Source organism: Sus scrofa, chromosome 6, assembly GCF_000003025.6.
Source record: "Sus scrofa isolate TJ Tabasco breed Duroc chromosome 6, Sscrofa11.1, whole genome shotgun sequence".
Taxonomy (NCBI): Eukaryota; Metazoa; Chordata; class Mammalia; order Artiodactyla; family Suidae; genus Sus; species Sus scrofa.
The window spans coordinates 86,685,716-86,713,105 of NC_010448.4; positions in this window are offsets into that span (position 1 = coordinate 86,685,716).

Consider the following 27,390-nt stretch of genomic DNA (forward strand, 5'->3'; position numbering starts at 1 on the left):
ATCGAGTCTCTTCTCGAAGGTCTAATTAAAGTGACACATTAAAGAAGTGACAGCCCAGGTCCCAGAGGAGGAGGAGGAAGTGGTTCAGACCTGGAAAGAGGGGTTTGGCCACCAGGACAGGAGGTACCACAAATGGAGGCTTCTCTGAGCTCAAGACTCCCCCACCCCCAGGGAGAAGGGAGCTCCTTCTGCACTTTCCTCTGAGGATGAGGGTGGAGAGGGGGGTGGGGAGCAGGCAAGGGAGCCCTGAAAGAGGAGTCAGGCCCACAGGGAGCCCTCACTGCCTTGCTGTGAGACTTTGGGCAAGTTCCTTCCCCTCTCTGGGCCTCAGTTTCCCCATCTGTGGATGGTGGACAGTGATTTAATCACCCTCTCCTTCACAGGATGGTTGGGGACAGATCTAAAAGCTGCACAGTCACCCAGGAATTCCCACTGTGGCTCACTTGTAACAAACTTGCCTAGTTCCATGAGGACTCGGTTGGATCTCTGGCTTCTCTCGGTGGAATAAGGATCCAGCATTGCTGTGAGTTGTGGTGTAGGTTGCAGACATGGCTCAGATCTGGCATTGCTGTAGCTGTGGTGTAGGCTGGCAGCTACAGCTCTGATTTGACCCCTAGCCTGGGAACTTCCATATGCCACAGGTGTGGCTCTAAAAAGACAAAACAAACAAACAAATAAAAAAACAAACAGACACTTAGGAGTGGAGGGGGGCGGGGAGGTGGAATCAGCCACAGATTCTGGTTCACATCCAACCTGTGCGCTCAGGCAAGTTCTTTCATGTGGGCCCAACAATCCTGCCACTGTGCTCTTTGTCCAAAGCTTTTAGCCTTCATAAATCATTTTTAATAACATACCACCTAGTAATTACTGCAAAGCCTCCAGAGGAATCAGATGCACTTTAAGCATAATGAACTAATTATTGTCAGGCAAGTAAGTCATAATCAGAGAACAGGGCTGGATTTCACAAAGAGTCTCTGTCTGTCACTGGGCACCAGCCTGGGGACCATCTCTTACAGTGACTTCGTGGGAGCTCCAGGCTTATTCCAGGTAGATAATGGCCAGGATTTAGGAAGGGAACTACAGTGTGGGTTTTACCTAGAGGTTACTGAAAACTGCATCGCTGCAGACAGAGGCAGTGGGAGGACTGGGATGATTATGGGTCCCCTTCAAGTTTCCTTAGAGACAGGTGGGTAACCTTTGGGCTGTGACTTAACCGCTCAGATCCTCAGTTTCCCACACCCAGAAGGTATAGCTGATGAGCCCTCCATCATGGAAAGATGTGAGAGTCACAGCAAGCTCTTAGCAGGGTGCCTGCATACAGTAGGTGCTCAGAGATGTGGACTTGAGACGATGCTCAGACAACTTGCTGAGCTGGGTGGAGGTGGTGATGGGAGCCCTAGCTTCCAGCCCTCACCTGTCCCATGGCTGATCTTCTGAGCATGCTCTGGGTACCACTTGGCAGCAGGAGGGTGGCCAACATTGAGATGGACCAGATGTGGAATAGTGAGGATGTGGACAATGTACTTTCCCACCAAGGCAGTCAGGAAGGTGACAAGTGATGGGAGACAGAACCTGACATTCTGGTGACAAATGAGAGATGACTAGATGGGCCAGGCCAGGTGTCCTAGCCATGGGTAGTATGCAGTCAGGAGCAACTCCATCCATCACGGGAGCTTGTTCTTGGGCCCAGAACAAGGCTTCAGGCTGTGCGAATCCAGGGTGCTGCTGGTGCCCCACCCCTGTCCCCTTGGCACCCTGGACTTGCTCCTTAATTACCCTCAGCACTTTGTCTAAGACGTCTTCTTGGCCAGCATATACGGCAGGCTGGGGTGCTGGGGATTGATGCCCAGGACTAGCCCTTAACCAGTGAAGGTAGAAGCTGGAAGTAAACCTTCTGGTTTCTGTGTTCTGTATCACCTCTACTATTGCCCTGCTCCAGGACTGAGGCCCTGCTGCCCACAGCCGTCACCTGCTCAATATGCACCACTAATTGGCTTCCTTCCCTGCCTCACTTCCTAGTCCTCCTGATGCTTACCTGGACCATCTCCCCAGTCAACCACTTCCCCTAAAATCCTTGTCACAAGGTCTGCTCCTGGGGAAGCCTAGATAGGGGTAAGAGGGGAGGAACAAGCCCCACAGGGGCAAGGCTATGACCCAAGTCTGGGAGACTCCAGTACCAGGCAAGGGTCCGAGGTGGGGATTGGGTCTCCAGAGTGAGGTAGGAGCCCATCACCCCTCACCAAGGATGGCGATGATGATGGAGGTGAAAGTGGGAACAGGATGGTGTCACAGGCACCTTCGCCATCAGACACCACTCACATGAATATTTATGGAATATGGCAGCCCTCATTTCATCCTCCCTATAATCGAAAGTCTTTGGAACCACTTTTATCTTCAGTCTAGACTCCTATAGGTTTAGAGCTGGAAGTACCTTCACAATCCCTTGGTCTAGTGCCCAGATCTTCGAATACGATTCTCCAATAAAAGAAACCAGGATCCTTAGAGGAATGGCTGCCTCTGGGACTGAGGAAGAGAATGTACAAGATGCACCTGGGATGTCTCATGGTGCCAGAAAGTAAGGGAAGTGCTCAAAAAAATAGAAAGATGGGGGCAGGGCAGGGGGACACGAGAACCTGAAAGAGCCCCCAAATATGGTGCAATATGAATTACAAAAAAATTAATACAATATTGGACTATAATATGAAGTATAAAATAATTATCCATGAGCCCATACTGATATAAATAAATTAATGAATAAATATATAGGGGAGGAGAGACAAAATCTTCCTTAATGGAGTTATAGTTATATAACTATAAAGTTATAGTTATATATAACTATATATATATATAGTTATATAGTTATATAACTATATATATATAAAGAAGTTATACTCCCCCCTCCAAGAAATAGAGTTTAACTCCCTACCCCTTGAATTTGGGCTGCACTTAATGATTTGCTTCCAAAAATTAAAGCATGGAAAGGGCAGAGGTGGGTGAAGGGGGAGAGAGTTTATGTGAGGAAACCTTGGCAAACATCACCTTAACCATATGATGGAGGTTAACATGATATAAGTGATGAGTCCTTGGGTAGCATGTGCCCCCAGAGGCGATGAGAAGGACACTTCACCTCTGTGCATTAGTCTCCTAGTCTAGTCATGAAGCAAAGAGCAGGCCAACTCAAACTGGGGGGCCATCTACAAAATGGCCGGCCGGTGCTCCTCAAGACTGTCAAGGTCATACAGGGCAAGAAAGGCTGAGAAACTCTCACAGACCAGAGGTGAGTAAGGAGATAGAGGACTAAATGTCATATGGTATCCTGGAAAGGGTTATGCAACAGAAAACGGATATTAGGGGGAAAAAACTAATGAAAATGGAATAAAGTTGAGTTTACTTAATGACGTGTCAGTGTTGGTTTTCTAGTTTTAACAAATGAGCCCTAGTTATCCAAAATGTTATCATCAGGGGAATTGGGTGAAGGGTACAAAGGCAGTGCCTGTACTCTTTTTGAAACTTTTCTGTGAATATAAACTCTTCTAAAAAAGAAAAATGGTGGGAGTTCCCACTGTGGTGCAGGGGAAATAAACCCTACTAGTATTCTTGAGGACTTGGGTTCAATCCCTGGCCTCTCTCAGTGGGTCAAGATCTGGCATTGCCATGAGCTATGGTGTAGGTTGCAGACATGGCTCGGATCCCACATTGCTTTAGCAGCGGGGTAGGCCAGCAGCTGCAGCTCCAATTCAACCAGTAGCCTGAGAACTTCCATCTGCTGCAAGTGTGGCCCTAAAAAAAAAGGGTATTACATTTCAAAAAAACAACCCTTGGAGTTCCTGCTGTGGCACAGTGGGTTAAGAATTTGATGGCAGAGGCCGGGGTCTCTGTGGAGGCACAAGTTCAATCTACAGCCCAGTGCAGTGGGTTAAAGGATCTGGTGTCACTGCAGCTTTGGTGTAGTTTGCAGCTGAGGCTCAGATTCAATCCCTGGCCCAGGAACTTCCAGATACCATGGGTGCTGCCATAAAAAAATAATAATAAAAAAATCAAAACAACAACAAAAAAATCCCTTGGTTGAATTCCCTCACTTTAACGTATGAACAGAGAGACCCAGAGTGGTAGCGTGACTGCAGAAAGTTCTTATGGGGCATTAGCAATAGCCTTCTGGGGAGTAATAGGAACCTGATGAATAGAGGTGTAGACAAGTCTGAGGTTTATTTTTCTCACCCAACTAGGCATTTGAAAGGGGCTGGTGAAGGTCCAGCAGCCCCAAGATGTCGTCAGCCCAGCTTCCTCCTTTATCTCCTCTCAGCATCCTCTGTGCATTCAGACACCCCTGAGGTCACAGACGACTGCTCACCTGGTCCCTGAGGTGCCTTTCAGGATTGGCAGCAGGCGGTCCAGGGAATTTCCCATAGTGCCCCACAGCAACTTCTACTCCCATCTCATTGGTGGGAGCTGTGTCACATGACCAGCTGTAGAAGGGCAAGAATTGTAATGTTTTTAATGAGGGGATATTGTTGTCCTGGATCAAATAAGGGTTTTGTTAGTAAGAAAGAAGAGGAAGGTGACTATCCGTAGGAAGCCTTAGATCTCTGCCTCAATATTTACAATCTCATTTTCGTATTTGTTAACTCCCTAGATCTGCATAAGAACCTTTGTTATGATCAGGTAATGAGAAGCTGATATACTTGCCCAGGACCCCCAAGGAGTGGTCTGAGGGACTGAGGTAGGAGATAGATATGCACGAGGCTGAACAGCTGCAACTGGTTTACGTGAGATGACTGCCCAGAAACAACTTGGAAAACTGTCACCATGTAAGCAACCTAAGTGCTCCGATTGCACACAACTCACCCTGAATTCAAACATGTGCTTTTCCATGTGTACTTTGCTTCTAATAAACACGATCTCTATTTCACAATTTTGGTCTCTTTGCTGAATTCTCTCTTTAAACAAGCCCAGGAATGGAATCAGAACCAGGCTAAAACCTGGCTCCCTGTCCTAGAACACCCAACAGCTCCCCAAATCTGCATTCCTGCCCTACATGGCTCCCTCTCTCACTGTCCCACTTCTCTGCCTTTCCAGCACATTCCTGCAGCCTGGAGGGGATGGGTCAATGGTTTATTACTTATGGTTCTAGCCACACTTTAAAGTTGAGCCCCACTTCACACAAACCTGCTATTGACTTGTTGCACTACTTCACACTATTGGGATGTTCTCAGCAGTAGTCTTTATGGAGGACACTTGAGCAGCATCTATCACAATTCAAAATGCACTTATCTCTTGGCCCTATAATTTTACTTCTCAAAGTTAGTGATTTTGAAAAACTCAAGGATATGCATTTATGCAAGGAGGTTATCTATAGCATTATTTACAATATCAAATAAAACATTGGAGACACTCTAAATGTCCATCAACAGAAGACTCGTTAAATAAATAATGATGCACCCATGCTAACGAATACTAAGCAGTCATTAAAAACATTGAGTTTGCACTGACATGGGAGAATCTCTACAACATAGTTTTGAATTAAAGAAAACAATTTTCTTGAGAAATATGAACAGCATGATGCAAAAATATTCCATTCATCTTGGTTTAGCACAGATAAATATGTAGGAGGATATGCAGCTATTGGGAGACCCTTGGGAAAATTCATCATGGGTCTGAGACTCACGCGTCCCTTTCCAAAGCCCTTTGTACATTAGATCTCATCCTTTCTTGTCTATGCACGCATATCACTCCAGCAACTCTCTTTTTCCTCCTGCATTATCAAAGTTCCCCTCTCCACTGGATCACTTCCATCAGTGTGCAAACACACCAGTATTTACTTCTATAGCCACAAAGAATAAAACACACAACAAAACTAAAAAAAAAAAAAAATTACCTCTTCTGCTACAAACACATTTCTTTGCTTTATCTTTACAGCCAAACCTCTTGAAAACATTATCTATACTCATCATATCCTACCTCTCTCCTCCGATTTTCTCTTAACACACTCATATCAGGATTCTATCCTCACGCCTCCATCCCAAACTGCTTTTGTGAAAGTGACCAGTGGCCTCTATGTTGTCCATGCCCAGTGATCAGTTGTTATCTTGCTCAGAGCATCACTTCCTCCTCCTTGAAACTCGGTCTCCTATCTGCTCCTATCCTCCCCTGGTTTTTCTTCTTACCTCACTGTTTGTCCTTTTCCATCTCCTTTGCTGTTCCTTCTTGTCCCCCCAACCTGTAAACTTGTGCTGTCCCTGGGCTCCATCTTTGGTCCTCTTCTCCTATCTTCCTTCATTCTCTTAGACTCATATCAATTTCAAGTCATCCATATGCTGATGCATCCCAAATTTACATCTCAACCTGGACCTCTTCCTGAAAACCAGGCTTATACATCCAATTGCCTACTTAACACATGTACCTGGTTGTCCAAAAGGTATCCAACATCCTTCACACATTCACACATCCCAACTGAAGTCCTGTTCTCTGCCTGCCTCACTTCTCAACCTACTGCTCCCATCATCTCCCTCATCTCAGTTAAGGTGACTCCATCTTCCCAGCTGCTTAGACCAGAAAGCTGGAGTCATGCTTGACTCTCTATTCCTCTCACATGTAACATCTATCAGCAAACCTATTGGCTCCTTTTCAAAACATTTGCATAACTGTCTTGAATTACTGTAAAACATTGCATCTCTGTCTTGAATTATTGCAGTAGCTTCTTCACTATTCTGCTTCTTCCTGTTTCCTCTAAGAGTAAGTTCCTCACAGGAAGCTCTGTGTGATCCTAGTAAACTTGTCGGATCCTGTCAATCATCTGCTCAGAACATTTTGATGACTCCATCTCAATAAGAGAAAGAGCCACTTGAATCACCCATCCCTGCATGAGCTGAGCTCCCCACTCCAACCACCTTGCTAACCCCACTATTACCTGCTACATTCTTACTCCCTTTTCATGCTGTTGTAATCAGATTGTGGGTAGAGCTGGAATAGGGGTGGAAATGTAATATCTGGGGACTGGCCAGGCAGCAGACACTTTCCTCAAACTCATATGGAACATTTACCAACATCCTGGGCCATTTGAAAGAATAGAAATCATACAATGTCTGCTCTCAGACCATAATGGAATTAAACTGGACATCAATAACATAAAGGCAGCTAGAAAAATATCAAAATAGTTGAAGATTTAAAAAAAAAAAAGAAATGAGTTGCATTTGTGGCTCAGAGGTTAACAAACTCGACTAGGATCCATGAGGATGCAGGTTCAATCCTTGGCCTTGCTCAGTGGGTTAAGGATCCAGCATTGCCATGAGCTATGGTGTAGGTCACAGACAGGGCTTGGATCTGGCGTTCCTGTGGCTGTGGTATAGGCTGGCTGCTATAGCTCCAATTTGACCGCTAGCCTGGGAATTCCATATACTGCAGGTGCGGCCCTATAAAGTAAGTAAGTAAATAAATAAATAAATAAATAAATAATTAATTTATAAATAATACATGAGTCAAAGAAGAAAATTTGAGAAATTAAACAATATATTTTGAACTAAATTAAAATGAAAATAGAACATATAACAATCTGTTGGACACAGTAAAAGCATTGCTTAGAGGGAAATTTATAGTATTGAATGCATCTATTAAAAAACACAATATCATTTATATTCACACCCCAAAATCAAATAATTTGGTATAAAGCTAACAAAACATATTCAAAACTCTGATGAAAGAAATCAATGAACTAAATAAATGGAGAACTATTCCACGTTCATGGATAGGAAGAATCAATATTGTTGAGATGTCAATTCTTCCCAACTTGATTTATAGATTCAATACATTACCAATAAAACATCATCAAGTTATTGTGTAGATATCAACAAACTTATTCTTAAGCCTATATGGAGAGGCAAAAGACCCAGAATAGCTAGCACAATACTGAAGGAGAACAACAGAGTTGGGGGACTTATGCTACCTGTCTTTAAGACCCACTTATAGAGCTGCAGTCATCAAGATAGTGTGCTATTGCTGAAAGAACAGACAAATAGATCAATGCAAGGGAATAGAAAACCCAGAAATAGACCCTTATAACAGCCAACTGATCTCTGGCAAAGAATCAAAGACAACACAATGAGAAAAGACAGTCTTTTCAATAAATTGTGCTAGAACTGGACATCCACATGCAAAAAAATAAAATAAGAGAAAAGAGAAGAAAAGAAAAAATGAAAGACGAATCTAGACAGAGATCTCCACCTTTCACAAAAATAAGCTCAAAAGGGTCACAGACCTAAGTGTAAAAATGCAAACCTATAAAATTCCTAGAATAAAACATAGCTGAAAATCTAGATGACCTTCGGTTTGGTGATGACTTTTTAAATATAATACCAAAGGCAAAATTCATGAAGGAAAGAATCGTTAAGCTGGGCCTCATTAAAACATCTCTGCTCTGCAAAATACACTGTTGAGAGAATCAGAAGATAAACTACAGACTTGGAGAAAATATTTGTGAAAGACACACCTGATAAAGTACTCTTATCCAAAATATCCCAAATATGCAAAGCACTCTTAAAACTCAACGATAAGAAAATAAACAACCCAATTTTTAAAAAAAAAATCCTCCTGGAGTCCTGTTGTGGCTCAGCAGAAATGAAATTGACTAGCATCCATGAGGATGCAGGTTCGATCCCTGGCCTCACTCAGCCAGTTAAGGATCCTGCATTGCTGTGAGCTGTGTGTAGGTCACAGACACGGCTTGGATCCTGCATTGCTGGGGCTATGGTGTAGGCTAGAAGCTACAGCTTTGATTTGACCCCTAACCTGGGAACCTCTGCCTGCCGCAGATGCAGCCCCAAAAGACAAAAAAAAAAAAAAAAAAAAAAAAAAAAATGTAATAAATGTACCACTCTGGTGGAGGATGTCGATAATGGGGAGACTATACACATATGGGGGCAGGGGATGTATGGGAAATCTGTATACTTTTCTGCTCAATGTTGCTGTGAATCTAAAACTTAGAGAATCTAAAAAATAAAGTCTATTAGAAAAAATCTTCCATAACTAGTATGTGAGTTCAGCAAGGTCACAGTATACAAGATCAGCACACAAAGTTCAATCACATTCTCTAGTGACAAAAATGTAGAAACCTAAATCATAAACACAATACAATTGATAATTTCCCCCAAGAAAATTGAGTTCTCAGGTATCAGTGCAACAAACCATGGGTATGATCTGTATCTTGACAATTACAGAATGCTGATGACAGAAATGAAAGACGTAAATAAATGGAAAGACGCAATATTCAGGCTGGAAGATTCAACATAGTAAAGCTGACAGTTATCTCCAGATTGATCTGTAGGTTGAACGCATTTCCTAGCAAAATCCCAGAAAAGTATTTTTTATAGACATAGGCAAACTTACTCTAAACTTTATATGGAAAAACATAAGGAATAGAACAGCTAAAATATTTCTTAAAAAGAATAAGTTTGACCTGGCATTAAGGCTTTCAGTATACCTACAGTAGTCACAAGAGTGTGGTATTGGTGGACAGTTAGATAGAAATATCAGTAGTACAGAATAGAGAACCCCAAATAGACCTATGTATCTATGCCCAACTGATTTTTGAAAAAAAGTACAGGAATTATTTAATAGAGGAAAAATAGACCTTTCAATGAATTATGCTGGAAAAATAGGCATCCAAAACCACTCAAACCTTGAAATTAACTCAAAATAGTTCACAGACAAATATAAAACATGAAACAATGAAAGTTTTAGAGAGAAACAGGAGCAAACCTTTGGGATTTAGGGCTAAGTGAAGAGTTCAATACAATTAAAGCCAATCAAAAATGGAAAAAAAAACATTGAAAGAAGGAATATGCAAATGGACTGTATAGAAAAATAGAACTCTGACTCACACTCTGCAACAACCTAAGAAGCCAGCCTCTTAGCTACGATAAATAGCCCAGGAAGCCAGCCCGCTGTAAGTTGGACTTGCAGGAAGCCAGATTGTTATTTCTAGTGACAATCCAGGAGCTTGAACAATAACTCTAATGTGTGGCCCCCCAAAGGGGAGGGGCAGGACTTTATTAGTAATTAAGTAGCTTCGTCAATTTTTGTTTCTTCTTCCAACTTAGACCAACCGAGAAAGTCAGATATGCCCCCCTAACCAATCGCATAGGATGCCCTGCTCACAGTCAGCCTGCTGGCAGCTCCCCCATGCCCATAGCCTCCAACAGGACAAATCTGAAGCCTCTCCCTTTTTCCACTACAAAGCTTTCCTACTCCTTTGCCTGCCTTTGAGTCTCTGCCAAATCACGAGGAATGGCGGCTGACGGTCTTGCCATGGTGAGCTCAGAATAAATAGCCTTTTCTTATATCATTTGGTTGATCTTTGTTTATTTCCGTAACGTGAAGACATATTTTACTAAAGAGGACATACAGATGGAAAACAAGCACGGGAAAAATGTTCCACATCATTAGGCATCAGGGAAACATGAATTAAAACCACAATATACTATTACTACACGCCTATCGGAATGGAGAAAATGAAAATTAGTCATCAAGGCAAATGCGTGTGAGGATGTAGAGAAGTGGATTACCTCATACCTGGATGGTGGGCATCTAAGATGATACAGCGCTCCGGAAAAGAGCATGGCAGTTCCTAGAAAAGTAAATGGCTCCATGTATAACCTTGATTTATGGGTGTTTCTGTTTAAATACAACTTATCTAATATATGTTGTTGATGCATTAACACTGAGTTCATGGCCAACAGCACTATGACCCACGTCTCAATGATGCTCCTCTAAAGCACATATTTTCTCCCTAAGGCACCTCACAGCCTTGCTGCACTGTGGACACGCTTCAGCACTGTGCCTGGAGGCTGCTTTAAACAGCAGAATCAGCAGTTCCCGTTGTGGCTCAGTAGAAATGAAACTTACTAGTGTCCATGAGGATGCAGGTTCGATCCTTGGCCTCGTTCAGTGGGTTAAGGATTGGGTGTTGCCTTGAGCTGGGGTGGAGATCACAGATGTGGCTTGGATCTGCATTTCTGTGACTGTGGCATAGGCCAATGGCTACAGCTCTGATTTGACCCCTAACCTGGGAACCTCCATAAGCTGGTGGGTACGGCCCTAAAAAGACAGTAAAAAATAAAATAAACAGCAGAATCATCAATCCAAACACAAAAATGCAAAAACCTGGCAGTAAACACGGAAAAAGACACACGTTACAGTATGAGAGCTGAAACAAGACAGCACGCCATTGCCGTGTTTGACTCAGCTGGCATCAGGAGACTCACATTTTTCCATGCTTTGTGCATGTCCATGAATGACAGCAAACATGCCCCAAGTATGGACTTGGGGTTACAAATAAATTTTAATAGATGATTTTCAAATATAGAATTTATGAATAATGAGGACACAGTCCATATACATATAGTGAGAAAGAGAGAGATGTGTGTGTGTTTGCATGCACGCGCGCGTCTGTGAGAGTGTGTGTGTGTGTGTGTGTGTGTGTGTGTATTGGGAGAGGATCCAGCTTTCTGAGTTAGGATTATTTCCAGTTGAAAGAAACTCTGCACTTTACCCAAGGATTTGTCAAAGGCCTCCTTGAAGTGCTATGCTCTCGAGGGGCCAAGAAAAGTATTCTGATTTATAGTTTCTTTCCGTGCTCTGATGCATCCCTTGAAAGCCTGTTCAATTCCTGTTTCAAGTTCTGTCCAACTCAACCAAAAATGTTCTGAGTTTCTACTAAGCACCAGCACTGTGCTTGGCCCTGAGGCGGGGGGTCAGAAATGAGTGAGGTAAAGTGTGGTTTGCCAGGGCACTGTCTTCTCTCCCTCAGATGAGGCTTTGAAAAAAGAACTCCTGTGGCTATATACACGTGTATAGCCGAATCACACTGCTGTGCACCTGAAACTAATGACATCGTAGGTCAACTACACATCAATAAAAGAAAAAAGAAAATTAGGGTAGGGCCAAAGGGACTGGGGTTACTGAGAGTGGTGCAGCTTGCAATATCAAATTGTATAGATATTTTTATTTTGTTTCATTTTGATTTATTTAGTTTTTTTTTATCTTTTTAGGGCCGCATTTTTGGCATATGGAAAACCCTGGCTAGGGGTTGAGAAACTGAGCTACAGCTGCCAGACTACGCCACAACCACAGCAATGCCCGATGCAAGCCACCGTATCTGCCACCTATGCTGCAGCTCAGGGCAATGCCAGATCCTTAACCCACTGAGCCACTGAGTGGGGCCAGGGATCAAACCGGCATGCTCATGGTTACTAGTTGGGTTCTTAACCTTCTGAGTCACAATGGGAACTTCAATATTTTTTTTAAAGCTAAAGAGATGAGTTTTTACATTAATCTAAAGGTGGGGCAGGATAGGAAGCATCCATTAAATTCAGCGATAATGCAAAAAAAGGAAGAAGGGAGAGAGAGAAGAGAAGGAAGGAAGGAACTCAGAAGCTGAGCCAGGGGCAATTTAGCAAGACCCTGCTCACTGTTCCCAAACCCACCTAGAAGCCAGGTGGCATCTGGTCTCATAGACTCATGAGATGTTCAGGGGGGCTGGACTGCAGGCTGGGTAGGGGAGGAGCTGGGGAGCGGAGTGGAGGGAAGAGCCCCCTGCCTCCCCCACCAGAACTGTGCATATTAAACAAAGGGACAAGTTATAAGCATATTTTTAGGTTATACATTGACAAGATGGCCTCAGAGATTGTGATTTAAAAAAAAAAATCAAGGACACTTGTGAAAGCAAGTCCTAATTTTACCCAGAAGGAGCAAGCAGTGCCCTTTCAAAGTCTTGGTCCCCCTCCAACCAGGCATGGACCCTATAATTCACTCTCCTTTCGGGGTCACCCCCGACTTTGGAACCTGCTACTTGTCTTAACTGGGCAGAAAGAGAAGTGTATTCCTGGCAGAGGGAACAGCATGTGCAACGGCCCTGAGGTGGGAGGGAGCACAGGACAATCCAATGTTCTCCAAGAAGGCCCATGTGACTGGGGTGGAAAGATTTGGGGGCGGGATGGTGGTGGCAGTTGAGGCTGGAGAGAGGAGGGGTCAGGTGGGGGGGCGGTTTCACCCCATCCTAGGAGCTGTGGGCCATCACCGAAGCTGCTCTCCGTGAGAGGTGGGGGAGCCAGGAAGGCGGAGGCAGAGAACTTTCCCTTCAGTCCTTGCCTTCTCACTTAGCCATCTGCATGGAGCACAACCATATGGTGATGTTTTATTCCAATTTTCTGAAGTTTGGGGCCAACACAGAGGCCTGTCAACTAACTTCTTTCCATTTTTTTTCTTCCTGGAAACATTTTTGTTCCGAGGCAGTATAGAGCCGGGGTCCAGAAAGGTGGTGAGGTTGGCTTATCCTGCCCTCAGGACCTGCTCCCTTTCTTCGTGTCTCTCTCCTACTGCATAAGTTGTCTTTTCACTTTCTTGTTGGTATCCTTTGAAACACAAAAATTTTAAATTTTGATCCAGTCTATTTTTTCTTTTGTTATTTGCATTTTTGGTGTCATAATTAAGGAATAAGTCACCAATCCAAGGTCACAAAGATTTACTTCTACGTTTTCTTCTAAGAGTTATATAATTTTGACTCTAAAATTTAGTCTATAGTTCATTTTGAGCTAAATTTTGTGCATGCTGTGAAGTGGGTGTCCAACTTCTTTCATGCATGTACCCAATTTGACCAGTATCATTTGTTGAAATGACTATTCTTTTTCCACCGTTTTATCTTGGCATCCAAGTTGAAACCAACTGACCACAGGTACTTAACTTTTTTTTTTTTTTTTTTTTTTTTTTTGGATGCACCCAAGGCACATGGAAGTTCCTGGGCCAAAGATTAAATCCAAATTACACCTGAAACCTAGGCCACAGTTGTGCCATGCCAGGTCTTTAACCCACTGTGGCACAGTGGGAACTCCATACCTTACTTTTTTTTTTTTTTTTTTTTTTTGCTTTTGAGGGCCGCACCCTTGGCATGTGGAAGTTCCCAGGCTAGGGGTCAAATCAGAGCTACGAAGGGGACTTCTATTTGTAGATATTTTATTGGCTTGGGTGCAGTTATGAATGGAATTGTTTGTTTAACTTTATTTTCAGATTGTTCATTGCTAGTATATGGAAATACAACTTATTTTTGTATATTTATTTTATATCCTATCATCTTGCTGACTCATTTATGATTTCTAATAGTTTTTTTCCTGTCAATTCCTTCTATATTTAAGATCATATTACCTGTGGAAGGAAATACTTTTATTTCCCTCTTTCCAATATGGATGTCTTTTATTTCTTTCTCTTGCTTAACTGCCCTTTCTAAACCCCCAGGACAATGTTGAATAGAAGTGGTCAGGAGTAATGAACCCAACTAGTATCCATGAGGACACAGATTCAATCCCTGGCTTCACTCAGTGGGTTAAGGATCCAGTGTTGCCATGAGCTGTGGTGTAGTTCGCAGACAAGGCTTGCACCCTGTGTGGCTGTGGCTGGGGCTGGGGCTAGCAGCTACAGCTCCTATTCGACCTCTAGCCTAGGAACTTCCATATGCTGAGGGCATGGCCCTATAAAGCAAAAAAAAAAAAAAAAAAAAAGAAAAAAAAAGAAAGAAAAGAAAGTCTTAAAAAAGAAGTGGCCAGAGTGGCCATCCTTGTCTTGTTCTTGATGTTAGGGAAGAAGCATTCAATCTTTACCATTAAGTAGGATGTTAGGGGGGTTTCCCATTATTGTTTCATTTTTTAGGTTTAGGAAGTTTTCTGCCCTTCTAATTTTAGAGACAAATTCACCAAGTCCAGAGAGGTTGATGTGCTTGCCCAACACTCATAACAAGAACTTTGATTCCAGAGGCCACAGCTATTATAAGCCATCATAATTGGAGGATCATGGAAGCTTCAGGCATTGCTCACCCAATGTGTGTCTGGCCCTGTGCTGCAGGCATTGGGTACCATCTCCTTTAAACCTCACTGCAACCCAATGAGGTGTATCATTTTATTTATTCACATCTCTTAATTTTATGTATTTATAGTTCCCTTGCATTTGATTTTCTCATCATAAAGGAAAACCTATGCTTGTTTTAGAGAATTCAAATATTAGGAAAAATGTAAATAGCAGAAAGTGACAGTCTCCATTATCCCACTCCTATTATTCCCATTTTACAGGTAAGGGATCCAAGGGTCCGGTGCTTTCTACATGACGGAGCCTTAGTCCCGGTGAGCCCACAGCTAGGCTCTCTGCTTACCAATGTGATGCCAGCAACTCAGTGAGTTGTAAGGGGAATCAAGGCCCTGGGGAGGTCTCGGGCAGTTGGAAACAACTGGTTCACTTGAATGGACGGTTTCTCAGTGGAATAAGTGCCAGCAAATCAATATTCAATTGTGCCACCTGGTGTGGTAGCCCACATCCTCACTCAGGGATGACAGAGAAAAACAGTCCTGATGAAATCTAAATAGAGGTGTCCAGAGAAGCCTGGATAGAGATGTGTGCAGACACTCTCGAGGGGTCCATTCATCTGAGGCTGATGAATTACCTGGGCAGGTGCCACCGGCATCTTCGCTCAGGACTGGAGCAGTGTAATTACTTCTCTCGCAGTGGTTATCTGGAGTGAACCAGTTCATTTTTCTCCTTTATTACACTGAATTTCAGGAAAGTGTCTGCTGAATCCCCCACCCCTGCCCCCCTTTTCTAAATGTTGGATTTATTTGATGACTCCGCTAGGCCTAGTGGTGGGGGCCAGAGAGAGCCCTGAAGTGAGGAGGACTCGGCTCCTGAGCCTGCCTGCCCAAGAGTTCATTCTTCCTTCCTTCCCTCCCTCTTTCCTCCCTCCCTCCCTTCTTCCTTTCCTCCTTCCTTCCTTCCCTTCCCTCCTCCTATCCTTTCTTCCTTCCTTCTCTCCATTCCCAAGTTTATACTGGGTGCCTGCTATAAGCCAGCTCTGGGCAAATCCCCGGGGGATACCAAGAGTAAGAAAACCAGGATTCTGCATTCAGGGAAGCAGCAAGAAAGACCACACTAGAGAAATAATAGTGGCAAAATATAAAGGGTGTCTTGAGAGGAACTGTCTGGGGAGCTCTGAGAACATATGATGGGGAATTAAGTTAAATCATAGAGGGTCTCTCAAAGGAAGTGATGTTTAAACTGAGATCTGGAGGATGAGTCATAATTAACCAGGCTAAGAAGTTCTGGTGGATGCAAATGGAGCACAAGTCAGGAGTGGGGTGCACCCATAACAAGCTCTTAGGCTGAATTAACAAAAGTCTGATACCTAGAACCTGAGAGGTAAGAGCCTGTCTGTCTTTTCTGGGCTGGTCAGATGTTGCCTGAAAAATTTTTTTTTTGTCTTTTTTAGGGCTGTATCTGTGGCATATGGACTTTCCTAGGCTAGGGGTCAAATCAGAGCTTCAGCTGCAGGCCTACACCACAGCCCCAGCAAAACCATATCCAAGCAGCATCTGAGCCCTACACCACAGCTCACGGCAATGCTAGATCCTTAACTCTCTGAGCGAGGCCAGGGATCGAACCTGCATCTTCACAGATATGAGTCAGATTTGTTTCCACTGAGCCATGATGGGAACTTCCTTCATGTTGCCTGAAATTTTGAGTTCATTTAGTCACATGAGAGATGCTAGTACCCTCTCCCCTGTTTTACAAACAAGGATCCTGAGCTTTGGAGAGGTGACATAATAGACATGGGGTCACTCAGCCAGTGAGTGGCACCCTCAAAACCTACCTCCAAGGGGTCAGGTTCAGGGCCATCAGAGATGCCCAGTGGGTAGAGCTGCCTCAGAGGAGAGAGCATTTCTTGTAAAGGCTCAAGCAGAGGGCAGACCATCACCTGGTGGGAATTTGTAAGGGCATCTCAAGCTCTTGGCGGAGTAGAAGTCTAGGGATGGACTGGGCAACCTCTAATGTTCTTTTCAAGGCTGGGATTCTGGAATTCCATGCCCAGATTGGAAATAGGCCAGTGGCTGGCAAAGCCTTCTCACCATGACCCACTTTAACTTCCTCTTCACAGAATTTGACAATTTCTGCTGTAGCCTAGAGCACCAATCAGAATGAGACTTGAGACAATTTCCTAAGCAAACATTTCTGAGCCCCTAGTCTTTCAGGGCCCTAAACTACAGAGTTAGACATTGCTCTCTTCCAGATCAATTGCAAAAAATGGCCCCAATTTCTCTCCCCTTCCTTGTACTGATATTCTTTACAGTGCCTCCCATCAAGAGGCAGAGTCTCTTTTCCTGCCCCTTGTCTTGCTTTGGCCAACAGAATTCATGGAAATAATGACATGCCAGAGCCCATGTGCCCTTGGGCATGTTTACACTCTCTTGGAAACTCGCTTCCACTCTGAGAACAAGCTGGGGCTATCCTGCTGGAGGATGAGGGGCCACACCACCTAACTGTCCTAGCCCTCAGTCATCCAACTCCAGCCAGCCCACAGAAGTAAGTTATTTAGCTGATCTGTCACTGATCACAGAGACACAAAAGAACTCAGCCAATGGAACTGCCCAGTCTAAATTTTTGAATTCCAGAACTGTAAACTCAATAAAAGGTTGTTATTCTAAGTCACTAAATGTTGGGGTGGTTTGTTACACAGTATAGGTGACTGATACATAGGCTATTTGAAAAGGCAGACTTCAGAGACAGCAACTACCATGAAAAGCTGCCAGGTGCCTTGGTTACAAAGATGCAAGAAATAAGAACTAGATAACAATGGCTAACATGAAGCAGAAGAGCACTTATTTCTCACAGAATAATCCTAGTGCCAGCATCCTGAGCTAATATATTGGAAACTGGCCTCTCTCCAGCTTGTTGCTCTGCCATTCCTAAGCTATTGCCCTGTCCACAATTAAATACAGCTCGTCTCTGTGTCCACATTCTAGCCAGACAGAAGGGAAGATGCCTTGAAGGCATAGTCCAGAGGTTGTACATGCATGCATACACACTCACACACACACACACACACACCCCTTCTGCCACAACAGAACGTAGTCACTTAATTGCATCTTGCTGCAGGGGAAGCTGGGAAATGTAATTGTTCTGTGAAGCCATATAAACACGTGGAATGGGAGGTTCTATTACCAAAAGAAGTGGAGAAGGATATGTTGGGAAGAGACCAGTAGGTTCCACTACAATGAAAAGGGTGTATTAGGGCAAAGTTTCTGCGATTTGGGGTAGGAAGTAGATGGGTCCATTTGGCATCTCCATGTTCCCTCCCTCCTGGTGACCTCCTCTCTGCTTTCCTGACCTTGACGCTGATGTATAGTTCTATTCTCACCTTCATTTGGATCTCCCATAGTGCCCTCTGGACCACTTCTTAGCTCTGGGATCCCCAAACTAGAGAGACCACCTAAAGATACAGAGAATTTAGTTAGTGAGGATGCCGTATGCTGCCTGATAGAAACTTGGCCATTTCTAATGACCGCTGTGGAAGCTCCTTGTACATTCATACATTCACCCAATCTTTACTGGGCACCTGCTTTATGCTGACACTGTGTTGGGTACTGGGGACCCAACAGTGAGTAAAGACAGAAGTGGTCTGGATGACCCAAAGACTAGCCTACAGTGAGAGAGAGGCATTGTACCCCCAAATCATACCTGTATGTGGGAAACTGCTGCTTAATGCTCCAAAATAAAGGTGGTACATAGGGAGGTCAGAGAAGGTTTGACCAAAGAGGTTATGCTTGAACTGATCCCTGAAGTCAAGAGGGAGTTTTCCAGGTGAAAAGGAGGATGGGAAAGCCTTTCAGGTGTAGGAAACTGTGTGTGCAAAGGCCCTGGGGTGGAAAGTAGGCAAGATCAGAAAGCAAGTGTGAATGGAGCAGATAGTGTAAGATGAAGCAGAGGCAGGGATCAGGCTGAGAAGGGACTCATAGGCCATGATGGAAAGTTCCATTGTTCTAGTAAGGACACAAGAAGATCTTAAGGGATATGAATGGGGAATTTTGGTCTCCACAATCTGGCAGTTCTCCTTGGACTTTTCTCTAAATATAGACAGAGGTGAGGCCCCCACTGAAGATGTATCTGCGTCCTATGGGGCTTTAGCTTCTGAGCCGTCTGTTCCCTGAGTACTTGAATTTGGGGGATTTTGAGCAGATTCAGAGCATCTGTGGGTGTGAGAAAGTAGCCAGAGCTGGGCAGGGACGGCAGCAGAAACCTCACATCTGACCCTCTGATGGGCTGGCTCTTAAGGAGGTTCCCTGGACTCTTGCTGTGTGTTTGCAGGGAATGGAAGTCATCCAACAGCCCTTGCGACACCGCCCCCCATCCTTGTCTTAGTACCAAATGTAAAATCTTCTCTCGGTTAAATTTGGTCCTATGAGCTTTGGCTCAAAAATAAGAAAAATCAATTCTTTCAGGAAGTAGAGTCAGAAGTATTTTCTCCATGGGGCACTTCCCAACCTCGTTAAGCTTCTGGAAGGCCTGGGAAGAGGTGTCCCAGAAGCAGGGCACATACGCACTCCCCCTCAGCTTCTGCCTCATGTTCCCCTCCCTGGTGGGGTCAAGGGGAGCTACAGCCAGTTGGGGGTTTGCACATGACCTCAGTTGACCTCATCTGTTTGTAAACTGAGGTATGGCACTTCCCATCAGCATCTACATGGATTAAAACATGAGCCACTGCAGCTGCTGACCCACAGCACCCCCTGAGCTGAGCTCAGGGTGGAGACCAGCAGTGACGCACTCTGTGTTCTGGGGAAACTGGAAGAGCAGGTCTTCAGACAGTCAATTTTTGTGTGTATGTGTCTTTTTATGGACATTTGGATGTTCCCAGTCTAGGGGTCGAATGGGAGCTGCAGCTGCCGAGCTACTCCACAGCCACAGCAATGTGTCTGCGACCTACACCGTAGCTCACAGCAACTCTGGATCCTTACCCACAGCAACTCTGAGTGAGGCCAGGGATTGCACTTGAATCCTCATAGATCCTAGTCGGGTTGGTTGCTGCTGAGCCACAAAGGGAACTCCAGATAAATATTTTTAGGAGAAAACTTTAAGAACCCAATACTTGCATCTCCTCATATCTAGAAAAACACTAAAATCCTTCATGAAGACTAATGCCTGGGACTAGCAGTAACCTTCACAAGACCAGCAGCAAACTTCTGTGAAATGTATGCCTGGCGGCATGTGCGCCCCCCACGAACCCCAACCTTTCTCTCTCCTATCTTGACAGTTTCCTTTCCTCTCTGGGGCAGTGTTTCAGAACTGTCTGAAATACTGCCTCCTGGACTGTAGTTAAGTAGACAAAACAAAAGACTTCAAGGTCCTCTGTAAATGCAGTCACTCCCTAGGGTGGGCTGGTGAGCCCCGAGGATAACTCAGGAAAGAAAGCAAGAACACTGAATGCTGGCCCGGAGCTGTGGTGCATATCAAAGGAGTCAAAGGAGTGATTCTGGTAAGCTCAGGCCTTGACATCTTCCCTCGGAAACTGGGTTTTCTGTAAACCTTTTGTTCTACAGATGCGGGAGGATGTTACCAGAATCCAGGTTCTTGTTCACAGAGCTGGAAGAATGAACTCCAGGAACACACAGGCAGCAAGCAAGCAAAGGGTTTATTACAGGAAAGCAAACAGCTCCCGGGACAGCTGGGGGAGGGAAGAAGAACCCCCCTCTCTATTGTCCTATAGGGGGTTTTGTCCCTTAAACGTGGGGGTCACCAAGTGGGGTCCAGAAAAATGTGGTTTTCTCCCATGGGCCTTGCCCCCAGTTACCTATATCGGTCCTTGTCCAATAGGGTCTTAGGGGTGGAAAGGTCCCATAAGTCTCATAGTTTCTTTGTCCTTTTCGTCCTGTAAACTGAGTCACAGGGGATTAGGGATTCATGTCCATCTGGGCGTAGGGACCCTCCCTATAGTAAACAAGGCCTGTGGAGGATGTTACTCCCTGGAGCCCTTAAGCCACACATGTTCATCAGTGGCCGTATCAAAGAGTGCATCGAGGCCCATGGTCCTACCCTGACTACCTGAGTTAATATTCTGCCTCCTGAGGAGGTGATGATGGCAAATACAGCCGTGGTATCCTGTGCTGCTGCTGCTGCTGCTGCTGACAACTTGCATCCACAAGGGGCTGTGCAGAGACTGATAGGTTCCCAGGAGGATGGAGACAGAGCCCTCAACCCCCGAATGTGACTGTTCAACTTGGAGACCTGCTGTGGACATGGGTACAACCCCAGCACAAGATCCACACCCTTTCCCAGAGTGGGGAGCACAGAGTAACCACCTGCAAGGATTAACTGCCCTCTGTCATGGGACTCGACCCCCTACCCCTCCCTTGACCTTCCTCTCCTCTTTCTTTGTCGTTTGTGCCACAAGCTCCCACCGTGAACTCCATCCAGCCACAGATTCCCACCACGGAGCCTTTAGAAGCCTAGCGCCTCCGCACAGAGGTGGTGCCATCTTGAGCTCAGCCCATACCCCTCTGATGCCTTAATAAATCTCTTTTACTTTACTAACTGGGCCTTGTGCGTACCTCCCTTGGTATACCAGCAGACATGTGGCTGGGAAGGTGCTGGCCTGGCAGGATTACATTTCCCAGCACCCCTTGCAGGTAGGTGGGGCCAAGTGACCAGTTCCCCAGTGCAGTGGGGACAAGTGATGTGTACCTTCTGGACCTTAGTGATTAAGAAGCAAGTGTGCCTTGGAAGCAGAGAACTCTGCGGCCTTGGAGGGAGTCTGAGCCATCCCATCAGATGAAAGGAACCTGGGCCCTGAATCACCATGTGGAGGGAAGGTGCCTGCTGGCAGGCGGTGTGGAGGCAGTGGGAGCCTTTTGTAGATTTGATCAAGGCATGATGGGACAAGGGCACTGAATCTTGCAGCCACATGAGAGCGCCCCCACCCCATGGCCCGTGTTGGCCTTTGAGGGTCAGGGCCTCCTGGGGTTCCTGGGGACAGAGACCTTGGGGGGACAGCAATGAGGAAACTTGATTGTGGGCTTACACCACCACATTCCAAACAGCCCCGGAGCTAACCACCCATGTCCTCCTTGGAGCCAGGCCCTGCTCTTTCCTGACAAGCAGGAGGAGAGGGACGCCCACAGGCTTCCTTCTCTGGCAGATCCATTATCTCATTATTGACATCCTCTGAAGAGAGCCTCACCCAGTCCGCCCAGGAGCTGGCCTTTCTGCTCTGAGCCCAGGAGAGGCGGGCTGTGTCCCTGACACCTGTCAGACCCTCCCTTGATCCTCTTTGGAGGGAGGATATGGGTCAGCTGGGCCTTGAGGGCTAGGCTGGTGGGCACTTCAGCTGGTCTGAGCCCATTGGTGGGATCCCTGCAGTTGGGCTCTGTCCCCGAGGCTGATGGGGAGCAGAAAGTGTGGGACCAGCCCTGGCTGCCTCCTCCTGCTGGAAGTGAGGAGGATGAACTGGAAGATGAAGCAGACCCAGGGGTACCTTCAGAGCTGGTTGTCAGCCATCCAACCAGGAACCTGCCACTTTCCCCCAGCACAGGCCAAGTGGCCGAGGGGATCTCAGCGAACCTCTCACGTGGTTCCCCCTTGTTCCCCACTGCGGTGCCAAGTCAGGCCCATCCCAGCTCCAGCCCAGACACTGCACCCCTCCTCCACACCTGCCCCCCCCACTGCTTCTGAGAGAGTTTCTAAAGCACAGCTCTGATGGCCTCACCTCACGACCTGCCACCTTTGACAGCTCATTTCTTCCTGGAGGAAGCTGCTCAGCTTCTCAGGCCAGGACACCATGATCAGGCCTGCGACAGCCATGCAGGAGGGTGGGACAGAGCAGTGGTTAAGACCTAAATTCTAGGGTGGAGATCCAAATCAGGTCTCTGCCACCTACTGTGTGACCCTTGGTATGTTATTTAATGTCTCCGAGCCTCTCTTTCCTCATCAATAAACTGGAAACCATAATCTCCAACCCCTAGTGTTCTTTTTTTTTTTTTTTTTTTTTGTCTTTTTAGAGCTGCACTGGCAGCATTTGGAGGTTCCCAGGCTAGGGGTCGAATCAGACCTATAGCTGCTGGTCTACACCACAGACAGAACAACACGGGATTTGAGCCGCATCTGTGACCTACACCACAGCTCATAGCAATGCCGGATCCTTACCCCACTGATCAAGGCCAGGGATCGAACCCTCGTCCTCATGGATACTAGTCAGGGTCTTTAACGACTGAACCATGACAGGAACTCCACCCCCTCGTGTTCTTACGAAGATAAATGAAATAATTCCTGTAGAAGACTTATAACTGTGTCAGATGCATGTCAGTTCTCTGTCTGTGTTGGCTCTTGTGATTCCCCCCCCCTTTGGTCTGGTCTGAATTTTTCCTTTGAGATCAGGCCCTCCCCTCACTTTTGCTCACCTCAACTTTGGGCTGACTGCTGAGATGAGCCAATGTGTTTGCTTTCAAGCCCAGCCAGCAAAAGCTGGATTTTCTGTCGCTTGCAATCACAGAGGCCAAGTCTGCCTCTGTAACCATCCTTGTCCTCCTCTACTCCTGAACCTCAACCTCAGCCTCATCACCTGGCCCCTCAAACCTGCCCAGTGTATTCCTGCCTCTGCGCCTTCTCTCCTGCCTCTCTCTGCCTGGATGTTCTTCCCTTAAACTCCACCGAAGCGCCGCATGCCCTTCGATGCACCAACACCCGTGGGCCTTGGAGGCAGAGCACAGAGGAGGGGCATGGACTCTGGAGCCAGCAGGGTTTCATCCTCACTCCCCCCTCACTTCCCCTGTGATCTCTGACTTGGTATTTAACTGCTCCAAGCTCGGTTCAGTCACCCTGCGTGTGCCGATGATAACACCAAGCTCGCAGGCTTCTTACATAGGTTGAAGCTGAAAGATAGTTCACAAGAAGGGCTTGTGCACAGTGGGTGCCTAATAATTGCTGGTTGACACAATCGGTGCTGGGCTGACATAAGCCGGTTCTGCTCATGCACCTCACCTCCAGAAGGGCAGGCAAGATCCCCGGGAAATCTCAGCCAACAGACTTGCTCAGGGAAAGAGAAATAGAAAATATTCTAATTCCAAAGAGTAAATGTCAGAGGCTTGGGAAGGATTCTGAGTTTCTGAAAATAAACACCCTGCACAGAAGGGAAGGAGGGAGAGGAGGGGGAGGAGGGGGAGGCAGGGGAGGGCAGGTGAGAGGCAGAGATGAGGCGCCAAGCCTGGGAGAGGCCGAGTGTGAGGGTGGGAACGGGGCTGTGATACAGGCGCCTCCTCGAGACCCTGGGGAAGGGGTTCAGGCCTCCATCGGGAGTTCCTGGGGGAAGGGAGACGGGGCAGAAGACCTGCGTCTGATTAAGGGACTCTGGGGTCATTGAGCATTGGGGGGGTTGCGGGGGAAAGGGTCACCTTCTTCAAATCTCTCATCCAACCTTGACGCTGTGAACCCAGCAGGGCTGTGGATGCAGAAACTCTGCAAAACCTTGGGTCTCAACCCAGAATCCTCCCGTGGTTCCAGCTTGGCCCCTGGGCCTGTGCTGGTAGCTCCTTGAAGTGCCTTCTTAGCTCCTGCTCCTCTCTTGAGTCCTCTCGGACTAAACGCCTCTGAGTTCATTCATCCTCAGTGGTGAGGCTGGCTGTAGACATCATCTGGGCTTCTGCTCAGATGCCACCTGCAGGGGGCCTTTCCTCACCCCCGCACCTGGAATAGCAGCCCAGGTCCCTCTCTGTCCCCGTTTCCCTTGACATAGTCCATATCTGTTTATTGGCAAACAGTCATCTCTGTGCACACCCCAGAATGTCCATACCCTGGCAGCCCCTGGCAGCCTCGTTCCCAGGCGTGTGGGGGAGACGCAACCTGGAAGCAGGAAACGGGAGATGACGTTTCCTCGTGGTCTGCTGGAAGGGCAGAGCTGACCACACTCTACCTGAAACCCTCCCACGGCTCCTGATTACTCTCGGGGTAAATGCAAGCAGCCTGGATGTGGCCGCAAGCCCCATCCCTCTCCCTCCTCCGTGCTTCCCCTCCCCCGACCTGCAGTCCCGGGGCTCTTTTCCAACTTTCTGTCCTCGCCCCAGGACCTTTGCCCATGCTCCCTCTCTGCTTCTCTCACCCAGCTGGTGCCTACTCATCCTGCAGAGCTTCTCCTCATCACCTCCTCCTCGGGGAAGCCCTCTGTGATTTCTCCTCTGCCTCAACTCCTGGCATCCACGGAGAGGCCATCTTATGGGTCCATGGAGCCTCCTTGGTCTTCAAGGTCACAGTTGCAATTGCAAGCGCTCCGTGCCTTCTCCTCTGCCTCAACTCCTGGCACCTATGGAGAGGGTGTCTCATAGGTCCATGGAGCCTCCTTGGCCTTCCAGGGTCATGTGTGTGATCACGCATAAGATAGCTCAGCTGTGAGATGCGTCTCCCTCGCTCAGTTGTAAGCAGGGCCGAGTCTTTCCCTACTGCCCTGTGCTGTCTGTCATGGTGCCTGGCTTGACACCTACATGCAGAATGAGTAAGTGAGTGAATGGAGGAGGCTGGCCCTGGCAGAGGACAAGGACAGGGACAGGTGGTTTCTCTGCTCTTTCAGCCCAGCCGAGCAAATCCAGCCCCTTTGCTCAGGGAAACGCACCACTGACTTTACCAGCACCATCACCTGCTGATTGAGAGGTGGTTGGAAAGAAGCAGAAAGAGCCCTGGGTGGGCAGGGAGGGAGTCCACCTCCTCCAGGGACACTGCCACCTCCTCCCAGAAGCCTTCCCTGATCACGCCTACGGATCAGCCTACACAGAGTCCACCCCGTCCTCCCCTGCATTGTGTCTGCACTTGCCATACACTTCCCTTTGTGCTCCATTCATGTAAGTATCAAAAGGGAATTTATATGGGAACCCTTCCCCCATAACCAGGAGCTTCCTTGGGACAGGGACTGTGTCTGAGTCACATCTGTGTCCCCAGCCCTCATTAAGACTCAGTGGTAGTTTGTCCCTCATTAGGTGTTCTTAAAAAGAACCACGCTGGACAGCTCCCTTTGAGTAAGACCTGTCCTTCCCCAGACCTCAGTTGCCCCCTCTGTGAAATGGGTGTGGGCCTAGAGAGTGCTTCTCTAAGGTCCCCCCCATTCTAGGAGTGATTCCTCCACAAGCCTCGCTTTCTCCTTCTGTGAAATGGGGAGGTAATGACGCTCACCTCGCCAGGGCTGTGAGGATGCAGTGAGGAGATGTGTGTGAGGTGCAGGTGCAGCACTCTGTCCGGAGTCTGGTCGACCTCCCTGTACCCGCTTCTGCCCCAGGACATTTGCTGCCATTTCCTGGGATGCTGCTGAGCCATCACTGGCTGAAGCTTTTCTGCAGCATTTTACCATCTTGTCCTCCTCCCACTGGGAGGCTGAGATAAAGGTCCTTGTGGTCCTTTGAAAGACAAACTCCCTGTCCCCCAGCTGGGAAAGCACAGCAGAGGTTCTTGCAGCTCTTAAAGCAAAGAGCCCAACCTTGAACTTGGCTTTCAGCTCCTGCCCCGCCCCCTCCAGCCCCACCCACATCAACCAGGTGTGGAAACTGAGGCGACGACACTCACCAAGGCCACCCTGTCAGGAGAGAGCAGAGCCAGATTCAAACCCAGACCTGTTGGAATTAGTCCCTGGGCCTGGCTGGCCCCCCGGGCCCCCCAGAAACCCTGCCTCCACAGGGTGTTCATTTCCCCCAGTGGGACTTGTCACAGCCAGAAAAAACTCATCTCCCCCAAATCTTTGTTTCATGGTCACAGGCTGCCCAGCCCGGCAGTCAGGCACTGTCTCTGCCTGTCTCCTGCCCTGGGCCCTCCCCACAGGCTCAGGCTTACCCTGATTTGCTTCCCCCCAGCTTCCCCACATTCATCCATGTAGACCCGTGGAAGGCGTGGGGGACCCTGATCTGTCTTGGCCGTGTTTGCCAAGGACATAGGAGCCTTTGAAGGGGACAAGCAATTCCTGGCTAGGGGTTTGTGTCCAGCCTGAGGCCTTTGTGGATGCTCCCCAGGCTCCTCATTAAAAAGCTAAGAGGGCTGGTTCCAGAGGATCCCGAGGACCAGTGCAGCTGGTGCATCTTCTCTGAGCATCAGCGTCTGAGGACCGATGGCTGGGCAGCCATGCTGGCACCACTGGTCGTGATTCACCAGTAGTGGCCTGGGTTAATCAAAGGGGCTGTGGGCACCTGGGGGCTGCCTGCCTTCCCTGCTTCCTTCCACAGAATGTCATGTAGCAACATCTCCGTGTGCTCTTGGGACCCTTCAGTCGACAAGTATTGATGAGCCAGAACTCTGGGCTGCATCCCTCTTATCTGCTTTCTTCAGTTGCCGGACAGGCGGTTAGGGCGTGAGCTGGGGGCATATAGGAATATAAGCAGGTGTCCACTCTCAGGGGTTCACAATCTGATGGGAGAGGCAGGTGCCCAAGAGGACAGGCACAATGAAGACTCATTCGTGTAGTGGTGGGGATGAGAGCGGGTCTGTATGTTAGAGTCTGAAGCCAGGTCAGAGGCACTTGGGCTTGAGTTCTGGCTCTGCCACCGACAGGCTATGGGACTCTGGGCTGGTTAC